Genomic DNA, 12,265 nt, shown 5'->3' on the forward strand with positions numbered 1-12,265 from the left:
GTCAACATTCTCGACGAATCAGACTATAACTGTATAGGACGACCCGCTCTGATGAAGACTTAGAACCAGGGACGACTAGTTCCATATGGTAACAGTGGTACTCAAAAAGTACTTGGGACTTGTAATTTACATGTCGAGACCAAGAAAAGAGATCACAGAAAACGCCGTTCCACTTGCGGTATAAAGTCAAGGCTGAAATTGACAAGTTGGTACAACAGGATATTATTGGGAAGGTTGATGGTGTGCCCACTCCTTGGATATCTCCTATTGAGCTGTAGATCAATTTGAGAACCCTCAGAATGCTAAGCAGCTGCGGAGCCTCCTGGGTATGGCGAATTATTGTGCAAGATTCATTAAAGGATATGTTGATATCTGTGAACCACTGAGAGAGCTTACACACAAAGATGCACCATGAATTTGGAATGGGAAGCCTGCGAAAGCTTTTGTTGAACTGAAACGTAGCCTATCTAGTGACACAGTCATGGCATATTATAATCCAGACAAGCCAGTGGAGGTCCGAGCGGATGCCAGTCCAACTGGATTGGGAGCGGTATTAGTACAGGATAAAATAGTGTGTTATGCGAGTCGCGCTCTTACTTCAGTTGAGTCGCGATACAGTCAGATAGAGCGAGAAGCGCTTGCAGTTGTGTGGGCGTGCGAACACTTTGACCTATATCTACGAGGACTGTCAAATTTCACTGTGATCACTGATCATAAACCACTTGAGAACATCTGGTAAAAGACCAAGCTGCCAATTCTCCGGATTGAGCGATGGAGTCTACGGTTACAACCCTATAAGTTTTCAATAAAGTATGAGCCTGGTGATAGCAATATAGCTGATTACATGTCAAGACACCAACTAAAAGACAGACCTCACAATTCACAAGAACAGAAGATAGCTGAGGAGTATGTAAACGTCATCATGACTGAAGCTGTACCAAAGGCTATATCACTGGATCAGATAAGGAAGCAACTCTTGGAAGTCCCACTCTTCAAAAGGCTATATAGTATACTAGGACAGGGAGGTGGTATGAAATGAAACAGCTGGGATCCGATGATAAGTATGACATGGAAGAGTTGACAGCATTAAGGGCAGTCTGGGATGAACTGACGGTACACTCAGACAATATTCTACTGAGAGATACAAGAATTGAGATACCTGTCATGTTGAGAGACAGAGCAATAAGTGTTGCACATGAAGGGCACCAAGGGATCGCTAAAACCAAATGTAATTGATGCCAGGGTGGAGACAGTAATTAAGGATTGTATGGCCTGTCAAATCCTTACACCGGAAAAGAAAAGCATGGAACCACTGAAAATGTCGGAACCTCCTACAGGACCTTGGGGAACATAAGTATGGATTTGTGTGGGCCATTACCAACAGGGGAGTATTTATTGGTCATCATAGACGAATATTCACGATACCCGGTAGTAGAAATAACACGCTCTGTGTCAATTCCGGTACTTTTTTATTTTTTTTTTTTTTTTTTTTTCAAAGTATTTTTCACATTACAATAACATATACATTTCATTATACATAATGAATTCCACATTAACACATACTTTCATACTAATTAATATTGCTCTTTTTGTAATTGGTATTTTACTATTTTGTAATGTTATATTAGAAAGGAAGGAAAATCTGTCTGACATACGGAAAGATAGACAGACAAGAGGTGAAGTACCAGTATTAAACAAACCAATTTAAAGGATAGAAGTCTGGTAATATATGCCGTCTTTGCGTATTGCAGAGTTATCCTCTCTTGAGAGCAGGCATTGATTGCTACGTCATTGGTTCGTTTGAGAAAATAACGTCGTTTTCTCAAAAATTGATGACGTTACTCTCACAAACAAATGACGTAACAATCAATTCCGGTACTTGATAAGGTACTTAGTCTGTTTGGAACAACTAAGATAGTGAAGAGTGACAACGAAAGTCCCTTTTACCCTGAACAGTTCCGGCGGTATGCTGTTAACTTGGGGTTCGATCACTGGAGAGTGACTCCACGGTGGCCTAGGGCCAATGCTCAGGCTGAGACTTTCAATAAGCCACTCATGAAAGTGGTACGCGCTGCTACCCTTGAAAATAGGAATTGGAAACAGGAAATATACAAATGTCTACGTCAGTATCGTGCAACGCTACACGTTACTACAGGACAAACTCCTTACCGTCTGATCTTCGGTCGCGAACCAAAGACAAAACTTTCCAGTATGCGCAACTATGAACTGTTGAAAACATCAGCGACAAATGTCTCTGTGAAAGAAAGAGATAGTGACAAAAAATTTGCTATGAAATCTTACGCTGATGAAAGGAATTGTAACAACAATAAGGAGATATGTGTTAGTGATACGGTACTAGTCAGAAATGACGACAAAGGAAATAAACTTTCACCCACATATAAGCCGAAACCCAAGACAGTAATTTCTAAAAAAAGGTCCGATGTGAACAGTTACAGGAAACGTGACCCGGAACTCATCGCGGATAAAAAAAGTAAATGAGGGTCTCAAAGGAAAAGTGTATCCGGAATCTGTGGAAGAGGAGATTCCGTGGCCGTCTGTGGAATCACCAGAGTCGCCTGAAAGGAAATATTATAGGTCTAACATGTCATCACAGATTGTGACAACCCGAGCCAATATCGGTCAAGGTCATGGTCAGAACAGTCAACCTAGAAGGAGCACAAGGGAGAAGAAACCCAACTCCAGATTCAAAAATCATGTATTGTTTTAAAAAATGGCCATGCTGTGCTAGGGGCATAATAATCCCCGCTGGTCTTTAAGACTTCTGAGTCTTGTCAGTGATAACTGAAATCCATTTCTAATTGTTAATACACTATGTGTGAAAAGGGAAAAAAACCCATTCAGATACAATGTTGAAAGTTTTGAATTTTATTTGGTACTGCATAGTACGTATACAGACATTGCATAATACAGACATTGATCATAAACATTGTTCTAGTCAATGCATATATATCTAGTCTTAAATTTAATTGTCAGATTGTACATTGCAATTGTTATCTATAAGGTCTCTTAATAATTATAACTCTAAAAAGGGGAGAGATGAAGTATCGTTCTGTTACTGGAATTCCTATAGATTATGTCAATCCGTAATATGTATGTAACCGGAAGTGAGAATAAATACAGAGACGTGTCATGGCTGATACACATGTGTTCTCTGATCTATCCATGCCATCTAAACCACAATACACGACATAACATCACAGCCCCAATGACAACATAAGCAAGCTCTCCATCTAAAGGTTGCTTTCTAAAATATCGAAGAAGTCCAGCTGCGGAAAAGACCCCACATAAAACATGGTACATTCTGTGATATTACATTGGTTCGATCTTCATATACAAACTAAAACAGATTTATTTATCTAAGAGAAAAATAGCTCACAGGTGGACAGGTATTGTGAGATGGAAGAATAATGTCATCACTTGAGAGAGCAAATAAAAAGACAGACAGGAAACAATATTCGCTAGATACCGTAATCACAATTAGCTAGTGAAAGTGAGGGAGAATTTAACAGACAAAATTGATATTAACGTCAAAAGATTTAACGCTGACTAACATCGAGATGTGATTATAAAAATGGTGTTTTTGCACGACTTTGACATAACGTCTGGTACAAGTTACGAAATTGATCAAACAGACATCGAAAGTACATGAATGCCATTACTACTGTCATGATATATAAGATAATATAACAGAACGTGTTTTTTGTTGTATACTCAACAAAATTGGTGCACTTTTGTTCAATGAAATTAACTACCTGTTATTGAGGACAAAATGTTGATTAGGAAGAAAGGGAATAATAACAGATATAGTGATACAATTCCAAGCTTTAATCTTAATTAATTTCTAGAAGGGACTATAATGTGAACATCCGACTGTATTCCTTATTCCTTACTCCTGAGAATAGATAAAGGCAGTGTTGATCATTTAGCATAGTTCCTTATTCCTTACTCCTGAGAATAGATAAAGGCAGTGTTGATCATTTAGCATAGCTCCTTATTCCTTACTCTTGAGAATAGATAAAGGCAGTGTTGATCATTTAGCATAGTTCCTTATTCCTTACTCCTGAGAATAGATAAATGCATTGTTGAGCATTTAGCATAGGCAGCGTTTAAATATTATTGATAAAGTTTCCTGAAGAATTTCAGAATCAAATACAAATTCGACATGTCTGTGTTAAAGCATTTATTGTTAATCGGAAAAATCGTATTTGGCTAGGATTTTTTTTCTTTATTGAAAAAATATAAGTAGTTTTTTTATGATCAAATAACCGGATAACTTTACAGAAGAAGGCAATGAAATAATGTTTTTGTACAAGCAAAATGTAATTGGACGCTTTTTCTACAATTAAACAAAAGAGTAACCCTGTCTTATCAATACCCCAGCGTGAGGAGCGAGCAACTATATCGAGTACTACCAACAATGGGAAGGACGATTAATCTATTTCCACACTTTCTTAATAATTGTCACCTGCCATTATCAATCACCTAAGTCTAATCAAGGAAATGTCAGGCAGATTGATAATGATACTCTGTTTTGTTGGACGTCATAAAAGTGTTGCTCACAAAAGGAGAAGGGATGGACTCTACTCCAGTGTTGTAGTATGTCAATGTCCCTCCTCCAGGATATAACACCTTCAATACCTTCAATGATCTATTTATGTGGTAGTCAGACCGAGCTCACCACGTCAGCAACATACTGTAGCATGCATATAAAGGATCTAAAATTATTATTATTATTTTGGGTTTTTTGCGAGCCTTGGCGAGCAAATATTAAAACTTCGAGACGAGTTTCATAAAAGCTCATATGAAATGAAAACAAATTTAAGATACTTTTTATCACATAACTCAGAATAATTACATTTTGCAAGGTTTTAAAGCCAAAATATAGAGGGCTTAATCAAACGGAGACAGCCATTTTGTAGCGCCATTCACAATTTATGACGTCACGCATTATAACGTCACAATCGATTTCTGATTGGCACAGCCAATGGAAAACGCTCCAGGGTATATTACACTAGTGATTATATATGATTATGTGATGAATGAATGTTATTCACCAAGGCAATCAATATAAATGCTTACATCTAGCTAGGTAGCAAAGACACATGGTATTGCAGGATAAATGATTACATTTTAGTGACCAAATTATTTGGTTTTAAATATTTAATGGACAAAACATCAAGATACAAAATAGATAGATATGCTAGTACACTGGACGTATTTTTTTCAAAAATCAATATGATTATTTTTTCATTTCTATACATATACTCTAGTAAATGAAAATCAACAGGAAAAATCTCTTTTCTTTTTAGCTTATCCTTTACAAAAACGCTTCTATACTGCACAATATTGTCATAAGAGCATCATAACGACATTTCCCTGCAGGGTCGGAGACAGAATGGCCTGCTAAATTCCACTACATGTCGTAAATGGCGACTTATGTGGGTCCCAACTTCACCATGTGCGATCTTCATATTTTCTCTCTACTTCCTGAAACCCGTTTTGTTTCCTAGTGTCTAGCTGGACAATACCTCCATTTTTGCCTTAATGTTAAGCTTTCGCCCAATTTGGGTAGGCAATGGGTTTGTTCTTGGGCCGGGACATATCAAAGTCCTTAAAATGGTAGTTGTTATTTCCTGCTTAACGTCCAGCATGAATGGTTATCGCAACAATGAGTTTAACTGTTGGCAGTATAATATGACCGGCATCAGATCAGCGCTATCGCAAGGAGGCAAATGCATCAACGTACCCATCTTCCAGCAGCAATACACACAAGAAAGCATACATTACACACATGGTGACACGTCCTTAAATGACCTTAGCTGATGATACATGAAGGACATTCAACAAAATAAAAACAAACCTAAACAAACCATCTTAACGATAAAAAAAAGTATCTGGTACCGATATTTTTAGTCTAAAGATACAGTAAGTCTGAACCTCCATGTATGTTTAGTCTAAACATACAGTCATATACTAGTACTTATAAAATTTCCTTTTATATTTAGTTTTGACTGACAGATACATGGCTGTCCGAGCCATCAGAACTATAGATATTAAGAATTCTGAAGTAACTAGACTTAGTTAGGAGTTTACAGGATATCTGAACCTATTTCTAAAACTGCAGATACATGTGTAGAGTAGTGTTTGTGCGGCTTTTGGTAATCTGGGCATTCACTCATACTATGTGTAGTCTTAAACTTAAACAGATACTGAAGGTATTCAGAGTTTACAAATCATAATGATCAGGAAGTAATTACTAATATGACTCAGGCATGGCCTGGAGAGAGCGCAGCTCGTACATTTTTTCAATAGTATAGTATAATTTAACATTACCTATTTTAATACATACAAAATTTACCTGTAATTAGTTTTTTTTTATAATATACTTGAATCTGTTGCTGGGCAAAATCATTCATTTTGAAAACAGGCATTTCCTTAAACGAGAGAAGCGTCTAAATGCTGGTTTTTTCCATTTTATTTTCTAAATAACATTGTTTAAAATATTATCTATTTATTCGTTTCATAGCAATAAATGTAAAATTAATAATAAGTAAAGAAAAGCATTTGAAGGAATTATGCAGTTCAAGAGAAAACACAAATGCATTTGATACTGTTGTATTTAATTGCCCCGTCTATGGCCTCAGCGTAATGTTGCGGAAAGAGTGAGGCCGAGTAGAGGGACTTAATATTTGAAGATGTATTGTTTATCAAATATAACTGTTATTATCTGTTATTATAAAAGTTAAGTATATTGGTGATTAAATTCCAATTTTATTTTCCGACATGATATACTTTGCCTGATCCCTCTAAATCGTGTAAAAAGAGAATCACAATAGCCCAAACATATCCGGATTTCCTCCTGGTTTGGTAGTAATATATACTTCCGGTTTGGGTGGAGAGAAGAAAAGACTGAAAATTTGAATGAAGCTTCAATTTCTATAATTTTAATGTCATGAATTTACATAACCACAGAAAAAAAAAAATCAAATAAAGAGATATTTTTGAGAATGTGTAGAAAGGCTAAACAGCATCGTAAAAATAGGACCGCGGTAACTCTATACTAGCTACTTCCGTGACGAAGGATTTTGGAAGCATAGTATTTCGACGTTACCATGACTTCAATTGTTCGTACACATGTTACCGGAAAAGAGCTTCGCTTCTTGCGCCTTCGGCCTTCGGCGCAAGAAGAGCTGTTAATATGACTCAGGCATGGCCTGGAGAGAGCGAAGCTCGTACATTTGTTTCAATAGTATAGTATAATTTTGGAATCATAACATTTAATACCCATTTTAATACATACAAAATGTACCTATAATTGTTTTTTTTTTATTATATACTTGAATCTGTTGCTGGGCAAAATCATTCATCCTTGTACTTATGTGTGCTCTGTTTTAGAATGATCCACATTCACACTACACCAATATGACGCATCACATATTAGTTTGAAGTTGACTGATTGTACTACAGTACTACTAGACCACATTGATATTAATAGAATCATTATTTGGTTCTTGTTTTATCCAAGACTACCAGTATATACCCCCTCCCTCTACTCGTGTATGTTCATAATAATATGTATTATTATTTTTATCCAAAAGAAACAAATAGATTCTACCATTTGAAAAAAAAACATAGAATAAAAATGATATCGTGTGTTGTAGGCAGAATGTTTAAACAAATGGTTTGAGCTGATATGCCAATCCATGAAGGATGTATCTGTTTTTGATTTAAATATATTTAGCATGTTAGACACAGCAGGTTAGAGACTGTCACGTCTCCCACCACTATAAGTAGAAAATGGAGATTTTAGATTTTCCTTTTAATAATTCAGATAATCCATGTGAAATGATGAAACTTAATGTTTGTACTGATTATTTACGTTAAAATTCCAGGTATCTACAGCAGGAGATTCCTCCTCCTCATCGTCGCTGTTGTCATAATTTTTTTTGTAGATACCTATAGGTAGATTGGCATATCAGCTAAAACCATTTCTTTGCAAGTGAAGTTTCAGTGATGATTGTGTTGATGGCATTGATGTCAGTTTCATGATGGACTTGTTGTTCTTGAGTCAATATTGGTGTTAAATGTGGTTGAATAAAAATAATCACCAGGTACATCATATGCAGAATAGTTTTGATTTTGATTAGAAATGGTTGCTGACAGTCGCATATTATGCAATCTGTTAACAAAAATAAAAGTGGTGAAAATATAATGTTTTTAATTCTCTTCTTTACTGATATTCATAAAGCAGAGCAAACTAATGTGTTCACTTCAATGTCTAATCAAAATGCTGTAATGATTTACACAGTTGAACGGAAGTAAAAATTGTCAAGCGTTTAAAGTTTATATTTATCTAAGTATCAATAAAGATATTTTACTGTACAAAACTGTACAGATAATGTTTGTCTTTTTAAGTGATTGTTAATTTGGTTGCATTAGATGAAACTAGATTCAATAATGAATATTTTGTACAAGCAGATCTAGCATTGAAATTCAACAGTTTTAGTTGTAAAATCTACTGTAAGGTAATATCACAAATTTGGATCAAATTAAATATCAACAGAAACGATCCCCAAATAGAAGAATTAATAAGAACTGAATATACAGTTGACGTTCTACAATAAATGCAGAAAAAAACAAGAGTAGTAATACTGAAAATTCCGAAATTTGACCCTTTGAAACACCTTACGTTTTCCCTTGGAAAGCTGTCGGTGACAATAGCAGACGACCCGTGAACTTTGACCTCGTCAATGAACCAAGCGACCTCGTCATTGACCCTGCTTCGTACATACTCGGGTATTTCCGTCCTAGTGGGAATGACCCTCGTGTGTTACGATCGATTATCAATATTTAGATGGAAAATGTGTATGTTTAGAAAGTTGTCAGTATCAAATTATGTATTTCTTTCCAAAATCTAAGCTAATTTAATCGACGGTAATACAGTTTGTCATCTAATCACATTCTTACGCACTCTTCGACGCCATTAGCTTGTGACATTCATGTAAGCTTTTTAATGACCATGCCGATGATTTATCTTTTCGTTACAAAAGGAAAGAAATCGAGGAAATAAACACGCCCAGTGTATTGAATATGGTCAATATTTTTTTTTAAATTCGTTGGTTCGAATACATAATTTTCCTGCTACGTTACATGTCGCTTTTTTATTCGATTAGGCATATTTACGGGCTCCATGAACCGGAACAGGTCACCGGAAGTACGAAAAGTTTCTAGGCTGTAGCTGTACGATTTAGTGATGGAAGTTTGGATCAGATCTATTTACACGCACATGTTACCGGTAAAGACCTCCGCTCGGGTGACTACGGCACCCGTGAGCTTCGCTCTTATAAATTGGTAAGTTTAATCAGATAAACCTGTAAGTATCATTAGGTTGTTTACCGTTCTGTAGTCACTACCGATATATCTACAGTGTATATCGTGTTTATCTTTTTACCATGCAGATAATCCTACATTTAATCATGTCCATTGAAAAGCTAAAGAGTTAGATACGATGCGTGGTGTTGATGTTTCAGAAAGATCCATATAGCTTAGGTGATACTAGGGGCTCAGGGATGGCCAAAAGCTAGAGAACTAGACACGATACTCAGTGTTTTTGTTTTAGTCAAACATATAGAACTAGACACGATACTCAGTGTTTTTGTGTTAGAAGGACATATAGAGCAAGAAAATAATACTGGAGTTATATTGTTCATAATGGTAACAGTTAAACCATAAAATAAAAACACCGAAAGGAGTATAGAAGCACCGAAAACAAAGCTTGGAAGCTGACCTTCCGGACCTGCTGGACAAAACGCAATGTCGACAAGCTACCTCAATTCTCACTCAGTTGAAAGGGATTATTCAGATAAAGCATATAATGAGGTAACAACTATAAACATCCATTTTGACTCAAGAAACATGACAGTAAACAAGGTATTATCCTCCTACCAAGCGATCCAGCCGATAAAAGGCATGCTTAACATTTACCTCCTGAACGAAACCATCACCATCTGGCAAATTGTTGGTGCAAGCAGCGATAACTCCGTATAAATGCTGTTCATCCAGTTCGATTCTGTTCATTGACACAGCTCGCACCGACAACACAGGACGAGTTGTATAAAGGTCATCAGAAACTTAAAATTAAAGTCTTCCAACTGAATCCTCTTCTCACTGATCTACTGATACAATCACTTTTGCAAGTTACTTCTTCATTGCATTCGCTATCATTGTTACGCTGGTATCGCTTACGCCTTCTATGGTAAACCAAATGTCAAGTCATTTTGGATACCTTCGCATGTATTCCTGAAGCTTCTGATCTTTATCTCAAATATGCTTAAGCTTGATCAGGAATATGAGAACTATTCGTTTTTCTTAGTTCCGGCAAACACAGGCTCGCAAGCTAAACCTCGCTGCCGTATCTACTAACGCAGTCTCAAATGTATAAATCTTAGTGGTATATTTCGATTAAAGTGAAAATTCAAAAACGAGTTTACCATCACTAGAAATACAAACAAAGCAAACAAAGGTAGCGTCTTGTTACTTACAGGTCAAAGTCATTGATTTTAACTGACAGTTTACTGCGTCAAATTCAATTTTTACTTCTAGGCGTTTACGTCTCGTTACTAATTCTATGTTATGTTGTGTATCCGATACACTGACTAGCCGCCTACAGAAGGTCGAGAACGCTGTATCACGTCTCGTGTACTCCGAAGTCCGACTACATCATATAAGTGCTAATTCAATGCAATGGCTACCTGTATCGTACATGTCTTGGCACAACCTTTACTAGCCAGGTACAAGACACCAAATGATGTATCTCCTTTATATTTACTAAAGCTTGTCACCCCTGATCAGCTGTCATCATTACAGACGTCGGAGAGAATCAGTGTTATGTGTTCCTCGATCTCGGATTATGACCTATGGGAACCTAGGTTTTGGAGATTCTAAAACAAAACTTGGTAAGTCAAAAGGATGCTAATACCTACTTTTGTACGTGTGCTGGTATTGTAGCCTTTAAGATCATACAACGATCAGAGATTCCTGAATCACATGTCAAATATCCACATGTTGTTCATACTATGAAGGTAAGAAGTATATCTATAGCATTCAACCAACTAAGGCAAATATTTCTATGATATTTTCTTTCGAGTAAATGTCAGCGTAAACATTGCTGACCTCCCTGTTAGTAGTCTATACGATTCTGGTAAACATTGCTGACCTCCCTGTTAGTAGTCTATACAAACATTGCTGACCTCCCTGTTAGCAGTCTATACGAACATTGCTGACCTCCCTGTTAGTAGTCTATCCGATTCTGGTAAACATTGCTGACCTCCCTGTTAGAAGTCTATACGAACAATGCTGACCTCCCTGTTAGCAGGCTCTACGATTCTGGTAAACATTGCTGACCTCCCTGTTAGGAGTCTATACGAACATTTCTGACCTCCCTGTTAGTAGTCTATACAAACATTGCTGACCTCCCTGTTAGCAGTCTATACGAACATTGCTGACCTCCCTGTTAGGAGTCTATACGAACAATGCTGACCTCCCTGTTAGCAGGCTCTACGATTCTGGTAAACATTGCTGACCTCCCTGTTAGGAGTCTATACGAACATTTCGGACCTCCCTGTTAGTAGTCTATACGAACATTGCTGACCTCTCTGTTAGTAGTCTATACAAACATTGCTGACCTCCCTGTTAGAAGTCTATACGAACAATGCTGACCTCCCTGTTAGCAGTCTCTACGATTCTGGTAAACATTGCTGACCTCCCTGTTAGAAGTATATACGAACATTGCTGATCTCCCTGTTAGGAGTCTATACGATTCTAGTAAACATTGCTGACCTCCCTGTTCGAAGTCTATACGAACAATGCTGACCTCCCTGTTAGCAGTCTATACGAACATTGCTGACCTCCCGGTTCGTAGTCTATACGAACATTGCTGACTTCCCTGTTAGTAGTCTATACAAACATTGCTAACCTCCCTGTTAGAAGTCTATACGATCAATGCTGACCTCCCTGTTAGCAGTCTATACGAGTCTGGGAAACATTGCTGACCTCCCTGTTAGCAGTCTATACGATTCTGGGAAACATTGCTGACCTCCCTGTGAGTAGTCTTTACGAAAATTGCTGACCTCTCGGTTAATAGTCTATACGATTCTGGTAAACATTGCTGACCTCCCTGTAAGTAGTCTATACGAACATTGCTGACCTCCCTGTTAGTAGTCTATACGAACATTGCTGACCTCCC

The sequence above is a fragment of the Mizuhopecten yessoensis genome, unplaced genomic scaffold (genome assembly GCF_002113885.1).
Source record: "Mizuhopecten yessoensis strain PY_sf001 unplaced genomic scaffold, ASM211388v2 scaffold10225, whole genome shotgun sequence".
Lineage (NCBI taxonomy): Eukaryota > Metazoa > Mollusca > Bivalvia > Pectinida > Pectinidae > Mizuhopecten > Mizuhopecten yessoensis.